The 23,521-nt window shown below is 45.5% G+C and overlaps 1 protein-coding gene across 3 annotated transcripts in view; it reads right to left on the bottom strand.

Moving 5' to 3' along the window:
• Nucleotides 1-23,521, bottom strand: part of LOC147702609 (proton-coupled amino acid transporter 1-like) — a 494,150-nt gene that overhangs the window by 412,027 nt on the left and 58,602 nt on the right. Inside the window, exon 1 of one of the 3 annotated variants that reach the window (XM_086931277.1) lies at nucleotides 17,725-17,934. The exons of 1 other annotated variant lie outside the window; for it this stretch is intronic. The gene's annotated coding sequence lies outside the window, so the exon portion shown is untranslated. Of the gene's footprint in view, nucleotides 1-17,566; nucleotides 17,935-23,521 lie in introns of those variants that run through there. One more of the 3 variants, XM_086931276.1, reaches the window with a different exon arrangement.

Here is a 23,521-nt window from a genome sequence, read left to right on the forward strand (position 1 = left end):
GTAACGACTTTGAGACCTGCTCTTGTGGGGAAGAAGGAAGAGAGCAATGTTATACGTGAAAAGACGTTACTGGCAGATGAAGCTCGTAGGTTACATGTGGACGAGTCACAGGGAAACTTTAGGTCAAACGCATATGCTAAACTGTTGTACGAGTATATCGATGCCATGGAGGTCAAAGATTGCTATGTTTGTATGCAATTGCCGGCTTCTGTAGACGAAGGCATTAGATATCATCATCTCCCATTGACTTATGGGATAACATGTAGTTTACTGCTTAGTATATTTTATGGTAGGGAAGGATTTGAGTACTACTTTTCAAATTATGATTCGGTACTGCCTGAAGTTCCGAATTATAAGCAAATGAATAAGTGGGACTATTACAAAAAGGAGGATAGATTAGCCAAATTCTTTCTTCCATGGGATACACTAGATACATCATATGCACGCAGAAATAACCTAACTTGCAAAGTGTCAGAGGTTGAGAAAAAGTTCATAGGACAAGTAGATGATAGATACAGAAGACAGAAGATTCTAAAAAGGTCAGGACAATGGAAAACGGATTGGACCGAAGAAGAGAAGGCGCATAAAAAGAAAGGTAGCAATGGTCCAATAGCGTTGGATAGAACGCAGAAAGGGAAGTTATGTTTAACTCGAAGCAAGACATATTATGAGAGTGTATTTGTAGGTGAAGTAAATTGTGAACATGCTTTTCGTTTAGAGTACTATACGAAAGATTTCATGAAAGGGATGCAAGCGATTCCGAATGTATATTTTGTATGCGGGAGAAATGCCTATGTAAAACTACCTGACAATTGGTATGGTTCGTGTTACTTGGCAATTGTCTTCCCCAAAATATATCATGCAACGGATGTAGCGATAATAGAAGGAAAGGCTTCGAAGAGAGCGAAAAGGGAAGTAGGAGATGCAGAAGTAGTAGGAGATGTATTTGGAGCGATGTTTCCTATGTTAGGTTTAATACTTAATGATGTTAAGATTAGGAGACTAGCTACAGTTGTAGATAGATTATCTGCAAGCACTGCAAGGTCGTTAATGTTGGTAGAAGGCGAGATGCAGTCGATTAGAGCAATGGTTCTTCAGAACCGACTTGCTTTAGATGTACTGCTAGCAAAAGAAGGCGGAGTTTGTAAGGCTTTGAAGGTTCAGGAATGTTGTACTTATATTCCTGATAATTCAAAACCACTTGAGAAAGTCATACGGAACATTACACAGATTCATCAAGAGATCGAAGATTTATCGAAAATAAATGTATGGGAAAAAGTTGGTCATGGAGTAGGAAAGGTTGGGAGTTGGTTTGCCAACCTTGGTAAAAGCATAGTGTGGTATATAATAAAGCCTGTATTGATAGTATTAATTTGTATAATCACCTTATTAGGGTTTGTGAAATTGTATAAATGGTATAGGTCGAACCGGTTACAACGAACAATGAGAGAGCAAGAAAGGAGATTAGCTGCTTTACAAGATCAACAATACAAAAGCTTAAGAGCTCTCGAAACGATGAAAAGAGGGAATATTGTAACTAGTTCTGTTTAGAGATGTTATTCAAATTGCATTTAGTGATGACTCCTAGAAGTCATCAAAGGGGGGACTGAGAGAGCGCAAATTTGAATAGAAATTATGTATAGGTCATATTTACAAGCACATCATATAACGTAGGAATGAAATGTATATCGTAACGTGAAGTTGACGCTTATAGCATATAGATAACCGATATAATTCAAAGTAATATAGGAAATGTAACTGTATTCACTTTAGAACATGTATTAGATTTAGAAGGCCCGTATACGTAGTGGGCTGATGTAGAGATGGTGTAGAAATGCTTACGAAAGGTAGAACGTGCAAAGTAGAATCCATGTACGTGTGTAACTTTGAACGGAGAAATGTAACGTGAAGAAATGCGTAGAATGTATAACACGATATAGCGAATGAGAATATAAAGTTATACTCTATGTAGTTTGTATTCTATGATGATGCATTCACTTATATTCTATGTAAAGGATTTGTTAAATACGAATATATAAATGTGTGTTAAAGGTTACACTGTGTAGAAGGCTTTTTTTAAGAATGTTAGAAAGGTTTAGGTCATTTGTGATTTTAACCTGACTGACCAAGGGTTCACAGGAGTGTAGTCCGCTGTATATAATTTAGTGGGCTCACAGGAGTCGTGAATAGCCTTGCTGTGAACATGAGAGCCAAGAAGTCTAGCACTTGTTAGATTTAAGGTGACAACGCTGGACGAGGTTTATGACCTGAACGTGATAAGAAGCGCTTGGAATTTGAGACTTGTTTTGAATGACCATTCACAGGACCTAGAAGGGTCAAAGAATTTCAGTTGTAAGTTAAAGTCTTGTTTAAGTTCATATGACTCTTGATTTGAAAGCGTCAGTTGAAGTCGCCAATAAGAAGATGAAGATGACATCTAAAGAAGAAAGGTCAACTTAGCGGACGGCGAAAGAGATGAAGCAATGGACGAAGCTAGAAGCTGACATCATCGGGGAAAGTCCGTGGTGGGCGTCAAGGGGCGTTCCACCCACACTGGGATTGTGTATTTTAGGGACAGCACCCCGGGGAGGAGGTAGCAATTGGAGATTAGGAACAGCAAGGGAATTGCTCAAGAGAGAAGGGCAAGGGTAGATGACTTGAGCAGATGCGCTGAGAAAGACCAGAGCGTAAGAGAGCAGTAGGCCGAGGACCCTTAGAAGAGCGGATGGGTAGGCAGCAAGGGTACTGCTTCTTAAACTTAAGTTACCTTTAGAGGCTAAGAGAGTTTGAACTTCTTTGAGGAGTCAAACTGCTGACACCTTTTTAGGTTAGGAACTTGCGAAGTAGGGATGTCACTTAGTATAGAGTAGGGACAGATTTCACTTGATACTTTTCTCTTTCTGTAGATGACGCAAGGGAACCACTTCACATCGAAGCTTTAAATTGATGATATTGGAATTGATTTTGTATTCTTTTGTATACTTTGATTCCGAGAGAATTGTAACTCGCATTTAAATTTGACTTTTATATAAAACTTTCAAACTTTATCAGTTGTAAGTGGTTCTTCCGAGTGGCGTCAATTCATGGGGTTTGTCTAAACTATGCGGGGGTTGTCTTTTACTCAATGACAGATACTAGCGGTCCAAAATAGATGAATGAGATAAGTAATTAATTGGATCATAAATTGATATCAAAATCTCATTCCCCGCACTCCAAAGGACCAGGGGTTGGTATTGTAATAGGCTGGGGGAGGCCGAGGGAGATCATGAGAGTGGCACTGGTACGCCGCGCGGCGTTGGATGTCTGACAGTCACTCTGTGCCCACCGGTGCCGGTTCAGGTTGTGTGAGGTGGAAGTGAACGCTTGCAAATTGCAATTTGAGGTCGGAGCGGAGGACGTGACGTCACGTGTACCCCTGAAGACGTGTGTAAGTTCGGGTGTCCGTGTCCGTGAAGTACTAAGTACAGCCAGTAAGTGTCCATGCCATACCATGCGCAACTGGCCATGTGGGACGGCGAGGAAAGGCCTTTACTGGCGCCGTCGTCCTGTTGGCACTTGAAGGGGTCACGTGCGAGACGACGGCTCCTGCACTTGCTGCACTTGAGGCAATGTCTCTTCTCTCAGGTGAGGCGCTCCGGCGGGAAACCGGTGCTGTGCAGTCAGAGGGCTGGCACGGACAGGGCACCGGCGGTACTTCTGCCGGAGGAGCAGCTGCTTACAGGATGCAATGGGCGAAGGGCTCCGAATGAGCATCAACGAGTCCTTTGCCAGACGGAGGACCTGTCCTGGGCATCAGCCGCTCCTCTGTCAGGTGGGATCAGTGGCTCCACAGCCAGGTGCGTGTTTACAGTGGAGACCCTCACGCGAGGCTGTGGGGCTGTCGTCACCCGGTGCAGAGTCACGGCGCTGCCTTAGCCTGGGAAGAGAAGAGGGCGAAGACGAACTGTCAACTGTAAGTGAACTCACCATAACAGTCACTTACACTATCAAAATAATGTTATTTTGGTGTGCAACATATTTATTTTAATACTGTTTTAGCAAGTGCCAGTCCCTTCGTTATGGCTTCCATGAGGCCGAATAACTTAGGACAGGCACAGCAGCAGTCGTGCGCCGCAGCTCCCCAGGACAGGCACCAGCAGCATTCAGTGGTGCACAGCCAGGAGTGGGGAGCGACGTAGGGCCTAATTGCAGGGGTTATTCCCAGCCAGGTGCAAAGAGGGGTTCTGGCTCGGGGATGATCATTGCAGGCATATTTAATTTTGGTGCTTCCGTGGGAGAGATGAAGAGCAGGTCTACGATTCTAGCCAAGGGTTAGTGCAAGGTGGCAAGGCAAGTTCACAAAGAGCCCTGCAAACTGTGTCGGACGATGAACTTTGGATTTATTACTGCAAGTCCGTGTCCCCTAAAATGTCCTTTTTAAACAATACAACCTCATAGGTAGGCTATGTGTACCTCAGTCAGCCTTTTCTCCTGGGGCGTGTCCTAACCCCCTCCCAAGCATGCCTCATTGTACTGTAATGTTATGTGCTCAGAATAGCCATGCTACTTACTCTCTTAGCCACAGGTTAATGATAGCTGGTGACTCCGTACTGTAATCAGCAAATTGATTTTTATTAAATTGCTCAATTTTGAAAAAAATTACACTTTGCCGCCGAATTGTGACCCCTACCTGTGTGTGTGCCCTTCCATTTCTGGTGCTTTCTGGCCATTATAACATCTTCTTAGAGTTTATTGTTGCTCTAATGGGTGTCATTTCCTAATATTTATTTGTTTCCATCGTTTCCATTTCTTGATTTTGTTCTGGAGAAAGTGTCACTCATAGTTGTTGGAATGTCACTCAAAGTTACACTGACATTATAATAATGTCACACATAGCAACCTGAAACCTTGGCAGCTCTGCTGACAAGGACATGGTGGGGGCCCTAGAGAGAGAGCAGGAGGCAGCATAGAGCACTGCTCGGGACCAGGACAAGGGTGGGAGTGGGGCCCCCAGAGAGAGCATTCTCCAGGGCAAAGCTCATATGAGAAGGGATGAGGCAGCAAAATGGTGCCCTCAGGTAAGCACTCTTGTTAGAAGCACCATGTGGGCATCCGCAGGGGGGCCATGGGGGGGGCCGAAAATGGTGCAAGGCAGAGGGGAGAAGGGTGCAAGGTAGAGAGGAGAATGGTGCAAGGTAGAGAGGAGAAGGATGCAAGGCGGAGAGGAGAAGGGTGCAAGGCGGGGAGGAGAAGGGTACAAGGCGGGGAGGAGAAGGGCGCAAGGCAGAGAGGAGAAGGGTGCAAGGCAGAGGGGAGAAGGGTGCAAGGCAGAGGGGAGAAGGGTGCAAGGCAGAGGGGAGAAGGGTGCAAGGCAGAGGGGAGAAGGGTGCAAGGCAGAGGGGAGAAGGGTGCAAGGCAGAGAGGAGAAGGGTGCAAGGCAGAGAGGAGAAGGGTGCAAGGCAGAGAGGAGAAGGGTGCAAGGCGGAAGGGAGAAGGGTGCAAGGTAGAGAGGAGAAGGGTGCAAGGCAGAGGGGAGAAGGGTGCAAGGCAGAGGGGAGAAGGGTGCAAGGCAGAGGGGAGAAGGGTGCAAGGTAGAGGGCGAGTAGGGTGCAAGGCAAAGGGGAGAAGAGTGCAAGGGGGATGGTGATGAAGTACAAAATTAGCCCCCCCCCCCCTGGAAACATTTCTGCGGACACCCATGGCAACGCACACTACTTTGTGAGAGAGAGTGGAGTGAGAGAGAGAGTGGAGTGAGAGAGAGAGTAGAGCGAGAGAGAGAGTGGAGCGAGAGAGAGAGAGGGGAGCGAGAGAGAGAGGGAGTGGAGCGAGAGAGGGAGTGGAGCGAGAGAGAGAGTGGAGCGAGAGAGAGAGTGGAGAGAGGGAGAGAGAGAGTAGAGAGAGAGGGTGGAGAGAGAGGGGAGAGTGGAGAGCGAGAGTGGAGAGCGAGGGTGGAGAGAGAGGAGTGAGTGTAGAGAGAGTGGAGTGAGTGTAGAGAGAGACAGTGGAGAGAGTGGAGAGAGAGTGTAGAGAGAGAGTCAAGAGAGTAGAGAGAGAGTGGAGAGAGAGTGAGTGGAGAGAGAGAGAGTGGAGAGAGAGTGGAGAGAGAGAGAGTGGAGAGAGAGAGAGTGGAGAGAGAGAGAGTGGAGAGAGATAGAGTGGAGAGAGAGAGAGTGGAGAGAGAGAGAGTGGAGAGAGACTGAGTGGAGAGAGTGAGTGGAGAGCGAGAGAGAGTGGAGAGCGAGAGAGAGTGGAGAGCGAGAGAGAGTGGAGAGCGAGAGAGAGTGGAGAGAGAGAGAGTGGAGAGAGAGAGTGGAAAGAGTGAGAGAGTGGAAAGAGTGAGAGAGTGGAGAGAGGAGAGAGAGAGAAGAGAGCGTGGAGAGAGAGTGGAGACTGACTGACACGGAGTCTGAATACTGACGGAGAGACAGACTGGCTGAGAAACTGACAGAGAGATAGAGAGACTGACAGAGAGAGAGAGAGAAACTGACAGACTGACTGACTGAGAGAGACTGAATGACAGAGAGACAAAGAGACTGACTGACTGACTGAGCAAGAGAGTCTGACTCATTGAGAGAGAGAGAGAGAGAGAGAGAGAGAGAGAGAGAGAGAGAGAGAGAGAGAGAGACTGTGAAGGAATTGGGGTCACAGTATGTATGAAGCTATGCAATGCCTCTTAAGATTGCTATTGTCTACTAATAAAAATGTATTATGAAAATGTGCTCTTTGTAGTTACATCTGCTTTTGAAATACTGCATTGTCGCTTTGTCTAATGTTTTAAAACGGAAACGAGAAGGAGCAGTGGATGCACTTTTGTCAAAACTCAACGATGAGTGGGCCCGATGTTGTATATCATGACAGGAGTCTGCATCAGGAAACCCACCTAAACTTGGGCAAACTTCCCCGGCGTACTGATGGCAGAGACCCTGTAAGAAATGGACCACCACCTATGATAGCCTGCTGGCAGACTAAGCCCAACCTTTAACTCCACCATCCTGTGTTACTTATAAATGCTGTATTGGTGACAGTGGCGTAACAACCGCCCCGCATCCCCTGCAGAATGGCGGGTCGCTGACCTGAGCGGTCTAGGCTGGCACTGAGGATGGGAGGGGGGCCCCCTCCATGTAGTTTGCAGGGGGGCCCCCTCAAGTTTCGTTACGCCACTGGAAGGGAGTTAAGTGGGTCACCACCTTGGACCCAGCATTGGCATACCATCCGATTACATTGCATCCGGATAGTAAACGCCTTACTACATTTATCACTCCTTATGGTTGCTTTCAGTTTACTTGCATGCCCTTTGGCATGGCGTCTGCCGGCACTGTTTTCAGCATTTGATGTATCAATTGTTCAAGAGCCTAGACAGCATCCAGACTAAAGAACGTCCTAAAGGCCTCACTGTAAAATTTAAGAAATTTAAATTTGCTATGAATTCAGTAACTTATCTGGGACATGAGATCAGAGAGAGGAGCATTTTTCCAAAGAAGGAATTAGTGGAAGCCAACAGCGATGTTTCTTCTCCTTGCTTTTTAAACAGTTTTTATTAACTAATAACAATAAACTGAAACTGAACTCTCCTTGCTTGAAGGAGGATGGGAGATAATTTTTTAGGAATGCTGAATTTGCAACCAAAACATTTTAAATTAGACAGTTATTGAACAAATGTAAGAAACATTTGTTTGGGACGATATTCATCAACATTGTTTTGACAGCATACAAAACTTCTTGCAGTACCATCCCCCTACAACGGTTTGACACTCAGAATGTTCTTATTGCCAATACTGCTGACTGAGGGAGGGGTCTTGGAGCTGTACTGTCTCAGAGGAACAGTGATAATGTTGAACACATAAGCACTGCTGCAATACATTTAATGGAAGATTACCGGCCCTTCTCAGGAGCGAATAGGTACTCTAAATATGGAGTACCTGCACTTCTATATCTCCATTTAAAGCACTGTCCATACGGGACACATATTGGTAATGTCTGCGCATATGTGAGACACCTTCCTGCTACACAACATTAGCATCTATGGGCCATATGTATGAACACATTTTCCCATAGACACAGAATGGGTACAACCCTTTGATACATCTGGCCCTAAGTAAATATCTTTGTTAATTTTTCAAACTTAGCAAAATGTGTCCTTTTTTCTCTGCTCACTGTTTACTAACAACGTTTATGCTTTTAGGTTGTAGGCACTACACTAACATGTATGCCGCTAAACCACAAAAACATATCAGAGGGTTCTGCATCAACATCAAATTCTTTATGAATAAATTCTTACCCTAATTGGGCTAGGCACACCTGCTCGAAGACATTGTTCTTACTTCCATTGGACTATCATTTGTTATTGTTCTTTTTTTGTGCAACTGTCCCTGAATATGCGATCATTCCGTTTTTCTACTCCTACTGGATGTTGATTTTGCATCTATGTCCTTACTCTCATCCTATTGTAAAGCGCTCTGATATCCCTCGGGATCTTGTTCGCGATATATAAAACTTTATAAATAAATTAATTAATTAATTTAAAAAACAAGGTCAGAGGTGTAGAAATTGTGTCCTGCTACCTACTGCAAGGAAGAGAATGCTGCTTGAATTATAAAATACAACAATAATCAGGGTTCAGTGGGGCCCTGGTGCCACTGCAGCTGCTGCACTCACTGAAACTACGCTCCTGGCCAAGACACACTTGTTGACAAGCGCAGTGCTCTGTAAACGGCGTAAATAGATCAGATAAATGATCAACTTTGACACAGCTGCTCACACTACCTGTAGGAAGGAGTAAGACCGCTCTTTGTCACACCCTTAGTGTGAAATGTTTTCAGAGTGCATTATCCCCCCTCAACCCCGTGGGCCCCCCTTCAGTCTTACAAACTCGTACAAAGGTGAGTTTTGATACTATACACACCATGATGAAAACGTTTAACTTGCAACACTTAACTGATTAAATTAAGGGAGGCCACACTTACTTCACCCACTAAACCAGGGGTCTCCAACCTTTTGTGTAGTCAGAGCTACTTCTGGCCAGTGAAAATCGTCGTGAGCTACTGAACCCAAAGCAACTCGCGCATTTTCACGAGAGACCCCCCCACGCCCAGTTTCATTGACTTTAAGCCTAATTTCATCAGAGCCCATACTGTGGTTTGAACAAAATACGTTTTATTGCTTTTATTTTATTTCCTGTATTATCATTGTTGTGTCGGTGACTGCTGTTGTCTGTCTTCCTCCGCTGCCTGTACGTGGTCTGTGCCCCTTTTTCTTCCCTCTGTTCCCCTCGCTGTCCCCATGCTCTCTCTGCACCGTCTTTCTTTCTGTACCCTCGCTGACCCGTGTCTCTGCCCGGTTTTCCATTCTGTTCCCCTCGCTGCCCCCGTGCCTCTCTGCCCATTCTGCCTTCTGTTCTTAGCTGCCTCAATATTTCTGTATTCTGTATTTTGCCTCTGTGTCATTCGTTTTTTGTGCCCGTCTGCCCTCTGTGCCACTCGTTTTTCCCTTGTTTTTGTGCCCCTTTTGCCTTCTGTTCCACTCGTTTTTTGTGCCTTTCTGCCCTCTGTTCCACTTGTTTTTGCTTCGTTTTTTGTGTCCTTCTGCCCTCTGCTCCACTCATTTTTTGTGCCTTTCTGCCCTCTGTGCCACTCGTTTTTCCCTTGTTTTTTATGCCTTTCTGCCATCTTTATCACTTGTTTTCTCCTTGTTTTTTGTGCCTTTCTCCCTTTGTTCCACTCGTTTTTCGTGCCTTTCTGCCCTCTGTTCCACTCATTTTTCCTTCGTTTTTTTGTGCCCTTCTGCCCTCTGTTCCACTAATTTTTTGTTCCTTTCTGCCCTCTGTTCCACTCGTTTTCCCCTCGTTTTTTGTGCCTTTCAGCCCTTTGTTCCACTCGTTTTTCGTGCCTTTCTGCCCTCTGTTCCACTCGTTTTTGCTTCGTTTTTGTGCTCTTCTGCCCTCTGCCCCACTCGTTTTTTGTGCCTTTCTGCCCTCTGTTCCACTTGTTTTTGCTTCGTATTTTGTGCCCTTCTGCCCTCTGTCCCACTCGTTTTTTTGTGCCTTTCTGCTCTCTGTTCCACTCGTTTTCCTTCGTTTTTTGTGCCCTTCTGCCCTCTGTTCCACGCGTTTTTTGTGCCTTTCTGCCCTCTGCTTCACTCGTTTTTTGTGCCTTTCTGCCCTTTGTTCCACTCGTTTTTGCTTCGTTTTTTGTGCCTTTCTGCCCTCTGTTCCACTCGTTTTTCCTTCGTTTTTTGTGCCTTTCTGCCCTCTGTTCCACTCGTTTTTCCTTCGTTTTTTGTGCCTTTATGCCCTCTATTCCACTCGTTTTTTGTGCCTTTCTGCCCTCTGATCCACTCGTTTTTAGTGCCTTTCTGCCCTCCGTTCCACTAGTTTTTGCTTCGTTTTTTGTGCCCTTCTGCCCTCTGTTCCACTAATTTTTTGTTCCTTTCTGCCCTCTGTTCCACTCGTTTTTGCTTCGTTTTTTGTGCCTTTGTGCCCTCTGTTCCACTCGTTTTTTTTCCGTGCCTTTCTGCCCTCTGTTCCACTCGTTTTTGCTTCGTTTTTTATGCTCTTCTGCCCCACTCGTTTTTTTGTGCCTTTCTGCCCTCCGTTCCACTTGTTTTTGCTTCGTTTTTTGTGCCCTTCTGCCCTCTGTTCCACGCGTTTTTTGTGCCTTTCTGCCCTCTGCTCCACTTGTTTTTTGTGCCTTTCTGTTCTCGGTTCCACTCGTTTTTGCTTCATTTTTTGTGCCCTTCTGCCCTCTGTTCCACTCGTTTTTTTGTGCCTTTCTTCCCTCTGTTCCACTCGTTTTTCCTTCCTAACCGGCGCTCTGACGCCTTGTCAGCCATCTCTCCCACGGCATGCCTAATTCCACCATTGAGCTTACCTGCGGTGGAAGGCACGTCTCCTGGTGTTGGAAGGCACGTCTCCTGGCTGCTTCTGGCGGTGGAAGTCACGTCTCCTACGTGACTTCCACCACCAGAAGCAGCCAGGAGACGTGCCTTCCAACGCCAGGAGACGTCACAAGAGTCAGACTCTCACGAGAGGAGTCTGCAGTTCCAGGAGAGGAGCGTCATCCTCTTCGCCCCCCCACCCCACCCCAGCTTTGCTCCAATCCGAGCAGCTGGTTTGGGTGAGGGCGGGCAAATGGAGCCAGAAAGGCTAATAGCCCAAAATACCACCAAATACTACTGAAGGGCTACAAGAGCTACTCCCGGGGTCTCCGAGAGCTACCGGTAGCTCGCGATCGACCGGTTGGAGACCCCGGCACTAAACTAACACGTTGACCCCCTCCCCTGCCCTCAACAAATACACAAGATGGTGCCCATGGATGCCACGCCCCACACCCTCACATGACCTTTGAACCGACAGCAGTGCGCTAAGTGCAGCATATTACAAGGTGAACTTCAAGTCCCAGAATGCAGCGCGCTTGTGGCAGCCAGGCACACCAGCTGTTGAGTGACGCACAAGGTAGATGTGTGAGCCTCGCCAGGACTGGCTGTGACCTGATGGGGAGAGGGGGGTCTCCTTTTAGCATGACCCCCTCAGGCCTGCCCAGGGCACTTGGCGCGGGGGCAGGTGCAAGACACGGGAGCCCCGCAATAGGCCAAGGTAAAAACACAATTAACCACAATCCCCAGAAATGTTAATCCACTTAGAGAAGACGCGCAGGCGGCGGGGGTGGCGAGGGGGATAAAGTGCATTAGCATTGAATGCCCTTGAGTCGGTGCTACGTGAGGCGGGGCAGAGCCAGTGCTCGCGTGAGACTGAAGCAGAGCCAGTAGGCACGCACTGCCTGTAGGGGTGAACGCGCAGGGGGGGGGGGGGATGACTGTGGCAGCATGGTTAACTCGCTAACTAACCTAACAAGCGGCACAGGAGAAAAAAAACAAGGCAAAGTTTACCCTGATGCAGATTCCGAAACAAAGCAAAAGCTGCACAAATGTAGACTCTGAAACAAAGCAAAGGCGGCACTGACAGGTTCTAAAAGAAAGCAGAGGCTGCACTGACACAGGCTCTCAAATAAAGGCAAGGCTACACTGATTCAGACTCTGAAACAAGGCATGGTCTGCACTGCTGCAGGTTTTGAAACAAAGCAAAGGCGACACTGCTGCAGGCTCTGAAGAGAAGCAAAGCCGGGACTGATGCAGGCTCTGAAACAAAGCAAAGTCCACAGTGATTCAGGCTCTAATTACAAGACATGGGTTGTAGACCTAGGCTCTGTGATAAGCTACAAGCAGCTGCATCGGGTTCTAAAACAAGGCACAATATCAGAGCCATGCCTTGACAGAAGGTGTCCCATTTTGGAGCCGGAGCCAGAAGCAAGGGACTGAATGACAATGCAGGCCCTGAAATGAAGCATAACGGGCAGAGCCAGAGTAGAACACAGACTCCAGAGGCAGGATCAGAACAAGGCACATGCTGGACAAGAACACACTTTGAAACAACGCAGACTGATAGAGTGGGGCTGAAACTAGGCATAGACGGCTGAGCTCGGTTCTGAAACAAGCACAGATAGTAAAGCTGGGCTCTGAAACAAGGCACGGATTGCAAAGTCAGGCTCTGAAACAACATACAGACTAATAAAGAGGGATCTAATACTGGACACAGGCTGATCAGTGAGGCACTGAGACGAGGCACGGATTGTAGAGTCATTGAGTCAGCATTTGAAACGACTCACAAACTAAAAAGGTGGACTCCAGAACTTGTATTTAAACAGACGAGAGTGGCAGTGAAAATTGGATGAGTGAGGCGGGCTATTGTGGAGAGAGAGGCTGTGAAATCAAAGACATTGCGGTGGTTTATGCAGTGAGTCAAACGCGTAAAGGAAATGTCCTCACCGGAGGGCAGCCCGTCTGTGGGTCCAGGAGGCGGAATGCATAGATGGGGGCTGCAGCGGGGGAGAGAGGCGGAGGGAGTTGTGTGCGATCGCGCGGCACGCAAAAGCAGTTAATGAGCCATGACGGCTCGTAAATGAGATAAGAAAGGCAGGGGGGCGGAGAGGCATATGGCTGCTTTGCACGCGTGCACGCCTCGTGCACAGTAGCTCTATGCCTCGTGCACTGTAGCATTATGCCAGCAGTTGCACTCTGAAAACTCCTTTACTAAATGTTTCGTTAGCAGCGCATGCCCGCTGGCTCAGCGAGACCTAAAAAGTAAAAGCCTACACTCCCATGTGACAAACAGGTGAATAGCTGTAGTGGAAGCCCAGCCAGGACAGGGGCATCCCAATGTCATAAGGTAGCACGGCAAGGCTTAACAAGGGTACGAACGAGGGTTTATCAAGCCAACAAAGTTGTTCACTTTTTTAATACGGCAAATTGGAAATGTATATGGGGAATATTGGGGTAAGGGGCTTCCAGAATGTTGTTGCATAGGCTCAGGATGATTGTGCAGATTGTGCAGAGGTGAAGAGCTCGAGTGTCTGCAGAAGGATCACAGCACTGTGCAACCAACAAATAAACACCTCCTGTGATGTTCATTTATTGCACCAGAAAGTGGCCAAAGCCTGTGTGTGATATTTTATAATCAACACTAGCAAATTGCAATTGCATCAGACATGTCAGGTAGCCAAGGTGTGGCCAGGAGAACAGGACTGATGTTATAAAAACAGCAGCTGACTGACTGAGGCATGGTGGACAGCAGCGCGCGAGACAGATTTGAGGGCGCAGGTTGTAGTTTGGGAATCACATCATAGTTGCTGTAATCAATCCTCGACAATGCCTAAACCTATACCGTGGTCTTTAAGTCCTACTCCGTGTTGAAGTCTTTGATGCCTTTTAAAGTCAGAGACAGAAATGAGAATCTTTGGTAAGAGTGAATGCGTATGCACGTGGAGCTCAAGGACCTGTTTTAGGGTTTGGTGCAACCCCACTGAAAATCTGCAGAGTTCATACCCCGCCAAATATGTGGTTCCCCCTCGCTCAATTTAGAGGTGGGAGAAGCGTCGATTATCCGTAGCTCTGCAGATGCACAATTATTTGCCCAGCCTGTCCTTCACAAGGTGAGAATCTTTACTCCATTAGGAGCCCTTTCGTACCCAGGAAGATTCCCCTGCCAGCAGGGAAAATAAACAATAACCCCAAAACGGAGGAAGAAAGCTGCCAGTGTTGGGGTGACTCTTTGGAAAAACCAAAGGATGGGGGTAAAAGGTCGAACAATTATAGTGGGCGGCTCTCTGCAGGATGCCCACCATTTGGGCCTGCAGTGGAAGTGTTCCAGGTATGAGGGGAGCAGGCTTGGACGGCTGCGGTCCAAGGAATGGCTGCATTGTGCGGAAGGAAGTGTGTACTTCTCTTGGCTGTACTGTAATGGCGGTGATTCTTGCACTAATAATAACTGAATAACTGGACTTCATCAAGAGTTGGGTGATGGTGAGCCGCCATGTCTTTCAATGCTGCTCCAGTGCTTTATCTTAGCCTTGTCAAAGACTTTGGTATTTGTCACAGATGACATTTTCCAAGTGGAAAAATGTTTAGGGGCAAGAACCTATTTAGATGTAGAAATCACAGTTAGATGCACAAAGACAGCTAGGTTCAAAATAAGACTTCTTACAAAGGAGGCAGGCATTTAGTATCACATTTGCGTGTAAAGTCACTCTTGACAAAGAAAATTTGGTAGTAAGATGTAAAATGTGAGCATGAGAAAGGCATCACGTTATGCGGACATCACATTGAGGAATAAAACTACCCTTGGTTTAAAATAAGCATTACTGTAGAAAATATTCCAGAATAGAAATCACATTTCGGTGTCACTTTTAGGTGTCAAATAAGCAGGATCCTTTGTGTTGCATGGGGGGGGGGGGGGTAACATTTAGGAGCAAAATCAACCTTGGTGTAATATCAATTATGTAGCACACATCAGACATAAGTGTAACATTTAGGTTTACAGTTGCATTTAGGTGCAAAATCGCAGTGAGATGCAAAATCGCTGCTGGTGCACCTTAAAAATGAGCGTGGAAACCCTTTCAGCAGCACAACCATGCATCCTTCGCAGTACTCGGACACATTGCTTCACAGCTCCTACACTGCAATGGAAGCACTCTTTGGGCAGGCAGACAAACATTTAACAGGCCAAGGTCACAGTGAGACCTAAATAGTCCTCGAGCCGAACACAACATTTCAACTACATTATCCTTAAGAAATTGCTAAAGGAGGTGGTCCAAGCCAACCAATGGAGAAGGGGCGAAGGCAAAGCAATGTGTATGAAAAGCGTTTCACTACACGAAAGCCAAAGCCAATATTTGCTTTCTTTATACAGAGCCAATGCAAGGCTCACATAGATTAAATACACTGAAATGTCAAAACTAGTCCCGAGGCGGACAACGAGAAAACATTTCTCTTCATTTCATGTGCAAAACTTGCCTTCTCCTCAGCTGCTCACTTGATGCTAGTGAACAAAACGCCCTTTCTGCGGTCACCCCTCAGTTCTCAAGGTCAGGAAAGGCTCTCTATCGAAGCTCACCTAGAGTGCAGTGAAGATCAAAGTATGTGCGCTCTCGGCCATTCCAGTGCAGTAGGAGCTCACCCTCGATGCGGTAAGGGGGCAGCTAGTCATTCTACTCCCAGAACATCGCTTACTGTGCAGCAAGCGTCCCACTTTCCTTACTTTTAACCTCTCACCTGAAATGCAAGGACTCCGCTACCCTTGCAGTGAAACCCGCTCACAAATACCAACTGTCCTTTTCAAATACAGGACCCCCCACATATGGCTACTCCCTCCCGCTCCCCCCAAATGCAGCAAAACTTCCATTGTAAGTGTAGTAAAGAACCTTATCCATCTAGTCTCAGCCTCCACCTCACGTGCAGAATGGGTTCCATCTCCAAGGTCTCAGACTCTCACATCAAGGGTGGTAAGAAATCCTGGCCCATTACAGTTCACCTCACTTGGGAAAAGGATACACGCCTGCCTGCCTGCCTACTTTTATCCTCTTACCTCAAGAGAAAGCTAGAACTGTCGTCTTACTACTCACTTCATAAGCGCAAAGACTCTAGCTCTCACACACCCACCGGCTCTCTCATACACCTTTCAAGTGAAGCAAGGGCTGACTTGTGCCTGCAGCTCCCCTCAAATAAAAGCACAGGTGCTGGAAGTTGGGGGGCTGGAGGTGCTGCAGCGCCCTCAGAAATAATCATGCTGGAGTTCAGAAGGTGAATGAGCAATAAAGAGGCTTTAAATGCGGTTTACACCCTGCCACATTTGCTGCCCTTTTCAATACAAAGGTCAAATCTCAGGCTAGAACTTCTGACACATTGCTGCTTATTTGGAGACTGGGGTGCACTTTTATTTCTCCGACTGCAAAGTAAGAGGATTTTTGTAAAAGTCTAGGTGATAATCCTACTGGTGTAAATGAAACCAAAGGAACAACTGGACTATCTTAGGTTTTTTTTCAGACACAAAATACTTAAATAATTGGGAAATTAATAAATACACATTTTTCAATTCATTTCAGCAATTAAGACAGCACAAATAAAGCACTTTTGTTGTAATTTTGACGTGTGAGGGAAACAAAGATTTTATTAGGTTTAAAATAAATTAAGATACTTTCCTTGGTGATGCGCAAATGATAAATATTCACGGAAACCACTTTCCACACATTATCGTTTTAGCACAATATATAGACCAGTAAAACTGCATGTCAATGCAAATTTAGTGGCCATTTCAACGGAAAATGTGTCGTTGGTAAATGTCAGTGCACTACTAAACTAGTGCTCCACAATCCACCACCAGCTCCATACCACACCTTTACCGCTCTCCTGTTGAATGGGCGTGGCACACTTGCTACACTGTTTATTTGATGTGTTAATCTTGGACTTCTCACAATCTCTCGGACTTCAGTAATATAACCTTAAAGGGAGCAACCCCAGTCTGAAAATTGTTCCAGCCCCCGTGCATCTCCATACTTTCACCCCCTCACCTCAAGTGCAGCAAAGAGTTGACAGGAACAGAAGGGCCAGGAGGAGCCGCCTACAAGAATCCGTGCACCAAAGAGGTTCAGTCTAAAAGGTGCAAAAGATCCTGTTCCCTTACCTGTAGGATCTGGCAGTGAGGCTAAGATCAACAATGACACCACATTGGTAGTGTGGAACGCCTGCCCCTTTTGAGAAAAGGTGGGCTGTGTTCCAAGGCAGTTGGTAAATCAAGCCAGACAGCTTGCAAACTACAAGACGATCTCTCCTGCACTTAAGCGCCTGGGAGCAGAGTACAACCCGGGAGCAGAAAGTCTGCCAAGGTACGAGCCACAGATCTCCACAAGCAGCCCTCACTATCGAGTCCACACATACAGTACATCTCTCACATTAACATTTTAGGTTTTTTGTATAGCAACAATACATTCCTTTTGTCTGCGCTTTAGCTCATTCTAAAAATGCTAATTACTTATGTATAATTCTAAAAGACCAAACCCCAAAAGCAAACAGTGAGAATTTTACAACAAACGCATAAAAAGCGATAGTAGGGTGTGCATCCCAAGAAGCCAGCCCAAATCAACTCTTAATTTTAGAAACATTCTGCCAGACCCGCCTAGCCTCTGCAACCCATCACTACTCCTGTACGTACCACAGACTGGAAGTCTGCCTACTTCTGACAACACTCTAGGGTTTGGCTTACCTGATTCTACAGCCACAGCACCCTCCTGGACTGCAACCGTCTTCAACCTTCTGCCAAAGTCAAGCACACAACTTAATACCAACAGCAACACAAGTACTGCACTGGCTGGAAGCACCCAACATGGCGCGGCCCAGAGTCTACCGTTCTATAATACAAACCACTTCTATGTACGCCTTGATGGAGGCTTTCAACCAGTCATCTCCCAAATGACAGCAGCTCGGGGGAACATCAGAGAGACTCGAGGACATAAAAGCACACGGTAATAACAGGGCGTGAGTCACATGAGAGCGCAGATGAAAAGGCAAGAGAAAGGCCTGCGAGAAAGAAATAGGGCCTCTGTCACCAGGTGAGAGGAGACTGCAAACAACAAATGCAAGCAGAGGACGATGATTACTGCTTTATTACAGGCAATTTGTGGATCAGCTGATATGCAAATTCAACAGAACTGACTGAATTCTGTGTAAAGCCGGATAGAGAGCAAATGATAGGAAAATAAATATGTAACAAAGGCAACGCCACGAAAACTGGGCCAGTGTAATGAGAAGAGGGGCTAGAGAAACCAAAGAAAAGAAAGGGACTGGAGTGGCGTGGTCCTGGAACAGTACAGGTTGCAATAAAGGGTCCAAAGAGCATGAGACACAATGAGGAAAGTAGGGTTCAGAGGGTCTTCACAAAGCACAGAGACTTAAGTAACTTTCTTTTCAGTCGGAAGCCAAGATACCGCAGAAATGTAGTCACAAAAGGGTCCACAGTGGATTATTTCACTAATAAATCTACTTTAACTTCTACTACCCATGAGGTAGTGGTACACATTTCGTAAAAGAAGCATCAGTAACTTAGCACATAAGGAGAGCATGCAAAGGGAACATGCATTTCTATTGGACCCTTATTGTTTTCAATCTTGACATATATTTCCAAAACACTTATTCCATAATTCATCAACGGGGGTATCAATTTGTGGATTTAGAATCGAAAATCGAGGAATAAACAAAAAAAATGTATTCACAAGGATAGTGAAATATTAAGTACTAATCATTAATCAAAATGGCTCTACGCAGGTACCACCGCTAAACTCCAGAAGAAACTACAACGAATCCAAAACGCCTCAGCCAGGCTTATATTAGACATCCCACGCAACGAACACATCTCTGGTCACCTCAAAGACCTCCACTGGCTACCCGTCAATAAGAGGATCACTTTCCGACTGCTCACCCACGCACACAAATCACTCTACGACATCGGACCAGATTGCCTCAACTCCCGACTGTCCTTCTACACCCCCTCCCGCCAACTTCGCTCTTCCAGCCAAGCCTTCGCCACTGTACCTCGCATCAACAAGACCACCATGGGAGGCAGATCCTTCTCATTCCTGGCTGCTAAAACATGGAACTCACTTCCCGCTTACCTTCGCCTCACCCAGAATCACCTAGCATTCAGAAAGCAGCTTAAAACGTGGATATTTGACAAATAATCCTCCTCCCCTTCCTAAGCGCCTTGAAACCCTCTGGGTATGTAGTGCGCTATACAAATCTCTTGACTTGACTTGACTTGACACGAATGCTTGATTTACAGTGCAACTTAGGAGGAAGACTGTGGAATACTTTAAAAGATATTAGCTTCAAAAATATGCTGCCAATTTAATATTTGCACATTAAATATAACACATGCATTATACACACACACATTAAAACCCATGACATTTAATTAAAAATGAGGAACAGAAATAACAATTGTATCTGGTTGTTGGTTAAGACTACACTGTGCCTATTTAAATTATATGGATACTTGGGGGTGGTTTTCATGAGATGATGTGTTGGGGGGGAGGGTGGGGGAGTATTATGCAAAACATTTCCAAAGCACCTTATCTGTTGCAGGACTTAGAAATAGAGAGCTTGCATCCATTGTGGACATGTGTCTGAAAGATATGTTCAAAGGGAAAAGGAATGAAAGAAAGAGATAAGAATGGAAAGCATTATTTGCAAAGTACAACATAAAAATCTGCGAGGAGGTTGTCTACGAGATAGCTGTCATGTCCCAAACGATGTCTACAGCAGAATTCATAGGACTAAACTTTTTATCCAGGTCAAGCATCCCTGTCAACACAGAGACTGGTTCAACACTTGGGTAATATAAACTGAGCTACAGGATTGATGAATATCTCTTCAAAGCATCCAACTTTTCTCATATTTGTTTTGTACACCCGTTGCCTTCTATTTGGTCATTTCGATACCTGTTCTGTTAGGCAGGTGGTAGGTGTTCCATTTGTTTGCCCCCGCTTACAGCTTCTGGCATCCGTATCTCTGTATTTCACCCGGTAGTAGGGAAGATCTCCTGGTCTTCTGCAATCATCACTACATCAGGACTAGTGGAAGTTGTGGTATTACGGATGCCAACTGTGAATTGCTGTACATTATGCAGGAACTCTTTTAATAAGCTATTCCTCTGGATTTAAGAGTGAGATGTGCTAAGGGAGAGATCTCTGTACATTAGCCTCAGAACAGACATCAATGCCACTCTTTCTCTCGCTCTCCCCTCCCAGTTTTCCTCCGAATTGTCCATGGTGTTTGGCTGTTTATTGGTGACATTTACAACGGCCAGGCTCATGTTGAAATCAGACTCACATGAACCTTAATAATTTGAATGGCCCAAAACAATGATTCTGGATGGGGACCAGTTATAGGCTATTACACAAGTCAGTAAAGGAAAAATTAGGAACAGCTTTTCAGGAAGGAGCCTTCCTGTTATACAAAAATAATCAGTTAGGAGTGCCACCTCCTTCTGTCTCGACTACTGCTTCTGAAAGTAATTCAAGCTTGATCTCTCACCTGATGGGAATAATCCCACTTTTACAGTGGTAGAGTGGGGTTTCCTACTCCCAATTAGTTCAGTGGTGATCCTAAATTGGGGTTGACAGAACTCACGGGATTGGACTGTGGGATTCCGTGGAGTGACATAACAATTCAGTAAGATCCCGCTGAGTTCCACCAACATGCGGAAATAGGCACGTTGCGATGCTCTTGCCGTGGTTTAGTGCAGGGAGAGCATTCCACAGTGAAATATCAGTGTGAATGGCACCACACAGTATGCGAGAGGGTGCAGCTACTCGAGTTGATTTTGCGGTCACTCAAGTACATTTCCTACTCGAGCAGCAGCCTTATGACCGCAAACAATTGCGACAGTCCATGTTAAATAAATCTTATAAGGTATCCTCCTAGCGACTGGAAATTGGCCTAGGGGATACCAAATCATGCGCGCACATGCCAACTTACCACTCTGAAGCCGTGAACGAAGAAAACATTCTACCACGCGGGTTTTGGCGGAATTTGGTCATAACTCCACATTACAAGAGTAATGCAGAGCCACTAAAATTCCACCAGAGGAACTGAATATTTCACCCACCCAGAAAACCCAACATCTTTCAGGCATTTCTGGCGTAATGTAACCACATTTTCTGACATGTATGCAATGTTTCCAGACAGATAAGACGAAAGTGGCATCTGTTTGATCATATCTAAATAAAAATGAAATGATATGGGCTACACCATTAAGCTTGAACAAGAGTCATGATTGTAGAATTATACTTCGTGCATTCAACAGATTAAAGCTATCTTCAGAAAACAACAGACAACCCAGTCTGCTCACACAGGTCTCATTACCTGGAGACAAAGCTCCAAGGAGCTTTGACCTATATTGCGCACTTCCAACAGCTTACCACAGAAGCAGGCTGAATGGATGAGGCAGCCATGGTTGCCTTTAAACCTGGCCTACACAAATATTTAAAAGAAGCATTACCTTTGGTCGCTAATCATCCCACAACTTCCATGGCATTCATCGATCCCCCTTTACACATTGATCCTCAGCAATAAAGTTGACAAGAAGAACTCTGTGGTGGGGGATATACACTACAGTACTATTTCAGACAGAAAAGGTGCCTACCACGAAAAATAAAGAGGAACCCATTCAAGTCTGCAAAATATGAAAGTCATTATCTAAAGCAGATGAAAGAAGATGTGGAAAGGGTGCATGTCTATACTGTGGACATCAAGAACATTCAGTTCGAAATTGTTCTACGTTAGAGGGAATGAGGTTGCTCAGTCCTGAACGACAGACCAGAACGGAGTATACTTACCTCAAGACAGGTCTGTCTCCGAGAGGGTTCATTTCTTCTTGTCAGTCAACCTTCCAGAAAAGTTTGTCCTTTACCTTTACTATCCTTGCTCGATTCTAGGGATTCAGTCAATTTTATAGTGTGAAATTCTCCTGCCCAAAATTCCTGCAGTTCCCCCACCTCCTTTTGCCCTGCTGTAAAATTATCCAGAAGCCTGTGTTTCAAGATGCGGGACCAAACTGCCACCAGGAAGACCTGTCTTTATCTTTTTTGCCACTCCGCTACCTGAAAGGGTAAAATAAAGACTGGTTTTCCCTCCTACTGAGGATCGGGAGGGAGGCAGCCTAGCTGTCTTGGAGTGTCCTGGGGATGAATAGAAGAAGCACTCATTTGCATATCCAGGTCAAAAGAGGTAGATCTAAAGGTGACCTTTGTTCTGCTATCTATCAGTGTACACTCCCTGATAGCTAATCCCTTCTAAGTGGTCAGCAGTATTAGTCTTTCCTGGACCCAGAGGAAAGAATTTGTCCAATGATCCAAACTGGTTTACTCTCCCAGCCAAAATGTGTATTCTAGCTCTGGAAGTGTGACAGGTGGCGGAACGGTTTTCCATTCTACTACTACTGGGCACAGGCTATTTAGGAGGATTCAGGGAATGAACAGGAGAGCACCGACTGCTATACTGGGCTAAGTGAAACAACTCCTGTGTATACACCAGCGATTTGCAGCAATGGCACTGTTGCAAGCAAAGGAATCATTGCAATACACTGGTGCAGCTACTACACCCACAAGAGAGGACTGACTCAAGTACACGATCACGTGCAATGAAAAAAGGAGACATATATTGTGTCATATGGCTGCACACATTTAAATCCAAAGATATATGGGGTCCGTTAAGGGGGAACCTTGCAACAGACCGTGCTAAGGAGCCACAAAACCATGCTGAAAGCTTCTCAGGAATGGTAGACACTCACAAAAGGCAAGATTGAATTGGCAGTATATTGGGTGTGAAATGTTGATGTATAGACTGCAATTACGGAGTACAACTGGTGAGGGCTGGGGACACAATATGTGGGAAAGTACATCTTGATACTGAACAAATCATAATGATTGAATTTCCATATGTATATTACAGCTTTCTCCCTTATTATCTCCTTCTCAACATATTATGTAACTGGCAAAAATGATGTACTGTTGTACAAAAGTTTATAAAATGAAAATAAATAAATAACTTTCAGGGCACAGTAACCCCAGTATATAGTGGCTCGAATTTATATACATTAGTACCCTGCCCTGCAGCCTACAAAGGCACACTTTTAGGGTTTCTTTGAAATATAGAATGATCGGGTTTTCTTACATAGCAACGGCACTTTTCCCTGCCAGGAGTCACTGCAGTGCATTTAAACTGCAGCTCAGCCAGAGCTCAGCTGTACCCCTGGAAGACAGTGTCCTTATACGTATGTGGTGTAAAAATCCACTGCAGCCAACATATGATCTTTAACCTTCCATGCCATAGATGCACTTAAGGCACTATTTACAACAGACTGATAAGAAAGTGAAACAGGCCAACAATGGATTTCCAATGTATAGCACATTTTAGTGGGGAAACAGAAGCCTTGAACTGCTGTTTAGCAGTGGTGAAGTGCTCCGAGTTCGAAAACCAGGAAATACAAGATCCAGAAAAAGGCAAAATATCGGAGGTGACCATGCAGAAAAGGTAAATTTGCTACATATAGCAAAATGGAACGCAGGGCTGCTTACAGTCTCGTCCGCATCGAAGACGGAGATGAATAAAACACTGAGTTTAACGCTGGTTACATGTATTTTCAATACTTTGTGTTGCTGTT

The sequence above is a fragment of the Lissotriton vulgaris genome, chromosome 7 (genome assembly GCF_964263255.1).
Source record: "Lissotriton vulgaris chromosome 7, aLisVul1.2, whole genome shotgun sequence".
NCBI lineage: Eukaryota > Metazoa > Chordata > Amphibia > Caudata > Salamandridae > Lissotriton > Lissotriton vulgaris.